This window comes from Schistocerca gregaria, chromosome 3, assembly GCF_023897955.1.
Source record: "Schistocerca gregaria isolate iqSchGreg1 chromosome 3, iqSchGreg1.2, whole genome shotgun sequence".
In the NCBI taxonomy this organism is placed as follows: domain Eukaryota; kingdom Metazoa; phylum Arthropoda; class Insecta; order Orthoptera; family Acrididae; genus Schistocerca; species Schistocerca gregaria.
The window spans coordinates 936,478,002-936,482,902 of NC_064922.1; positions in this window are offsets into that span (position 1 = coordinate 936,478,002).

Genomic DNA, 4,901 nt, shown 5'->3' on the forward strand with positions numbered 1-4,901 from the left:
CTTTGAGCGAGGGCGTATAGTGGGCATGCGGGAGGCCGGGTGGACGTACTGCCGAATTGATCAACACATGGGGCGTGAGGTCTCCACAGTACATCGATGTTGTCACCAGTGGTCGGCGGAAGGTGCACGTGCCCGTCGACCTGGGACCGGACCGCAGCGACGCACGGATGCACGCCAAGACCGTAGGATCCTACGCAGTGCCGTAGGGGACCGCACCGCCACTTCCCAGCAAATTAGAGACACTGTTGCTCCTGGGGTATCGGCGAGGACCATTCGCAACCGTCTCCATGAAGCTGGGCTACGGTCCCGCACATCGTTAGGCCATCTTCCGCTCACGTCCCAACATCGTGCAGCCCGCCTCCAGTGGTGTCGCGACAGGCGTGAATGAAGGGACGAATGGAGACGTGTCGTCTTCAGCGATGAGATTCGCTTCTGCCTTGGTGCCAATGATGGTCGTATGCGTGTCTGGCGCCGTGCAGATGAGTGCCACAATCAGGACTGCATACGACCGACACACACAGGGCCAACACCCGGCATCATGGTGTGGGGAGCGATCTCCTACACTGGCCGTACACCTCTGGTGATCGTCGAGGGGACACTGAATAGTGCACGGTACATCCAAACCGTCATCGAACCCATCGTTCTACCATTCCTAGACCGGCAAGGGAACTTGCTGTTCCAACAGGGCAATGCATGTCCGCATGTATCCCGTGCCACCCAACGTGCTCTAGAAAGTGTAAGTCAACTACCCTGGCCAGCAAGATCTTCGGATCTGTCCCCCTTTGAGCATGTTTGGGACTGGATGAAGCGTCGTCTCATGCGGTCTGCACGTCCAGCACGAACGCTGGTCCAACTGAGGTGCCAGGTGGAAATGGCATGCAAGCCGTTCCACAGGACTACATCCAGCATCTCTACGATCGTCTCCATGGGAGAATAGCAGCCTGCATTGCTGCGAAAGGTGGATATACACTGTACTAGTGCCGACATTGTGCATGCTCTGTTGCCTGTGTCTATGTGCCTGTGGTTCTGTCAGTGTGATCATGTGATGTATCTGACCCCCTTCCTGGGACAATGAATTCACGGTGTTCTTATTTCAATTTCCAGGAGTGTAGAAGTGATCTGAGATCCCTTGTTGACAGCACTCATTACTTCATGGGGATAAAGAGCTAGCTGTGTTTCACAAGAACGATAGTTTCTGAATCTGCGTTGGTTATGTATCAATAAGTCATTTTCTTCAAGGTGATTCATAATGTTTGAGTACAGTATATGCTCCAAAATCCTACTGCAGATTGAGGTCAGTGATATGGGTCTGTAATTCAATGGGTTACTCCTATTTCTTTTCTTGAATATTGGTGTGACCTGTGCTACTTTCCAGTCTTTAGGAACAGACCTTTCATCAAGTGAGTGGTTGTATATGATTGCTAAGGAAGGCACTATTGTGTCTGCATACTGTGAAAGGAACCTAATTGGTATACCATCTGGACAAGAAGCCTTGCCTTTCTTAAGTGATGTGAGTTGTTTCACAACATCTAAGAAATCTACTTTTATGTCACTCATGCCAACCGCATGCAAAAAGGAATACAGACATCTCAAAAATGAGATTGACAGGAAGTGCAAAATGGCTAAGGAGGGATGGCTACAGGAAAAATGTAAGGATGTAGAGGCATATATCACTAGGGGTAAGATAGATACTGCCTACAGGAAAATTAGACCTATCGAGAAAAAAGAACCACTTGTATGGATATCAAGAACTCAGGTGGAAAACCAGTTCTAAGCAAAGAATGGAAGGCAGAAAGTGGAAGGAGTCTATGGAGGGGGTGTATACAAGGGCAATGTACTTGATTGCAATATTATGGAAATGGAAGAGCACATAGATGAAGTTGAAATTGGAGATATGATACTGCGTGAAGAGCCTGATAGAGCACTGAAAAACCTAAGTCGAAGCAAGGCCCTGGGAGTAGACAACATTCCATTAGAACTACTGATAGCCTTGGGAGAGCCAGTATGACAATGTTCCCTGCGTTATTTCTTCATTGATTGTTCTTGGTGTTGATGTACTAGCTGAAAAAATAGGGGGTGGGAGTGCAGTACTGTCTACTTTAAATGACATAGCTGACAGGTGCACATGAGTGTTTCACAGTTATTTACTTTCACTAGTCACAACCCACCAATAATACACAGTTTTATGGCCAGTGCACAGTTGTTACACTTTCGATAAGCCTCATCAATAGGTTGCAGGCGAACATCCACATACTGCTACAATACTTCCCTGTTGAACATCTATGAGCAGTAAAAACCAACTCACAAAGTTCACAATTCTTGAAGAATAGAAAGGTATGTATGGAGGAGACACTGTCATTATTTTAACACATGGCCTAATTGTGTAACACTTATTTCACTGTTAAGTTGAAGCATTGTTGTCGTTCTAACTAACACAGGTTCCTTGTCTGAAACTCGGCCGTGGACTGACTGTCTCGGGACCAAAAATCGAGCCCTTATACATCCTCACAATAATATATGATGAAACTACACATTGTTTGAATTTTAAGTTACAGAAATTACAATTAAAACTGCACTCATTAAATTAACTGCAAGGGTTAAGCCAAATTATTTGTTTTTAAGTCATGAAATTAACATACATAGTTACACAAACAATGCTTCTGACAAAACTGTTAACACTTAGGTATTAATTAAGGGCTAGCTTTGCTAACACGCATTCGAATAGAACCAAATAGATCCTTTAAGAATACTATTAGTTGTTCCTCCAAATGCTTATACTTAGTACAGAATTTATATTTGGTTATAAGCCAACAATAGAATTTAATTTACGAAACAATTACTGATTTCACCTTATAACAAAATCTAATAGCTATGCATAGTCAAAATAGTCATGCAATGACCACATCAAGTGGCTCAGAGTTTGCTGATGATGATTTTCCCCATGCGCTATCCATGAATGGACTAGGGAAGGGAGAATAGATAGTGGTACCAGAAGTACCCACTGCCACACTCTGTAAGGTAGCTTGCAGAATATAGAAGTTTATGTTGACTACGAAGGCTTTCCTGGCGTAATAATTGATAATATTCTTCTCGGGTATGCAGCCGGATCATAACGTCTTCATGACACAATATTTCCGCGGTCCAACGGTCCAACTGGCCGCCATCTTCAGGTGAGAGTGCTGGTGCACGATCTCGCCGGAACTGACTTCCCAGCGCAAGCAGCGGCCCCTATATAGGCCGCAGAAGACCCACAATGCGTGCGCGAGAAGATGCCGTAACCGCCCTCTAGCGCAGTAGACATACCCTGCCGCCAGTGATGGAAAGAGGCGAAATCGAGAAATCGCTGTCAAAAATTAAAAAATAAAAATAAATAAATTTTTTTATTTATTTTTATTTTTTTAATTTTTTAATTTTTTTATTTATTTTTATTTTTTAATTTTTGACAGCGATTTCTCGATTTCGCCTCTTTCCATCACTGACGGTGGGGTATGTCTACTGCGCTAGAGGGCGGTTACGGCACCTTCTCGCGCACGCGTTGTGCGTCTTCTGCGGCCTATATAGGGGCCGCCGCTTGCGCTGGGAAGTCAGTTCCAGCGAGATCGTGCACCAGCACTCTCACCTGAAGATGGCGGCCAGTTGGACTGCGGAAATATTGTGTCATGAAGACGTTATGATCCGGCTGCATACCCGAGAAGAATATTAGAAGTTTATGTTATTTGAAAGAAGATAATAAACTGATCAAAGATAGCTCCTAAATTGCAGACACTTTTAATAACTTTTTCAGTGCGTTGTAACTAATCGATAGGTCAATGTGTAATTTCAGAATTATCCAGCAGTAACAACTTTTTAGAATGGTGCAAATAAGGAAGTGATATCAAATTGCAGACACTTCTACCTGCTTTCCACATTCTAAAAAAAATTTTGGCAGTAATTTAGACCAGAATATTGAATCCTCTTTCTGAGAATAAACTCAATTTGGTTCCCGTAATGGCTTTTCTGATGATAAGCAACATTCTCATGGACACTGTCATTTAACTAAACAGGAAAATTATTGTCTTGGCAGATTATAGAAACTTGTCAAGGCCTTTGATTGTGTAGAACACAAAATTCTACTCAGAAAACTAAAAGGGTATGGAATTAAAGACACACTCCTTGTGTGGATGGTGTCATATTTTCACAACAGGAAACAGAGGATCAAATTAACAAATGATACACCAGGAATAAGATTAATTTTGTAATGGAGATATGTTAACTAAGGAAAAAGGATTTGAATGAAAGTTAACAAAGCACTGTCTCATTTGTGCGCCTTTCGACAACACAGCACCTCTAGTATTCAGTGAGCTGTTGCCTTTACCCTGTAAATTATTTTCAAAGTATCATATTGTGCCATTCTTAACAAATTAAGAAATCACTCACAGATGTTGGAAGTAGAGATTAGCGGATACGTACTATATAAAGTTCAAGTATAAAGTTCCTATCCATACAAATGGATAATAAGCTGAGTTGGCACTGGCTTGTAAATAAATTAACCAAAAAGCTAAATTATTACTGCTTTGCAACTAGAGATCTCTCTTGTTGTTGTGAACTGCACCAGGCATAACTAACACGTTTTACATATTACGATGCTATTTTTGGGGTTTTGTACTAGGTTGGTACCACTCTTGTTCTGTGAGTTGCTGGACAAAGATGGTATGTACTCCTTCAGGCGGAAACAGTCATATCTCCCAGCTCCATACAGAGTCAGGGAAGTTCACTGTGAGCTGAGTTCTGGTTTTTGGACTCCAGAGTGCACATTGTGTTGGGAAACAGCAGCTGAGGCACTCCTGTCTCCTATTAGGCAGAGTACACACTTGACATTTTGCGACCTGTGGCTGTGATTTCTAACATTTTGGACATGGTAC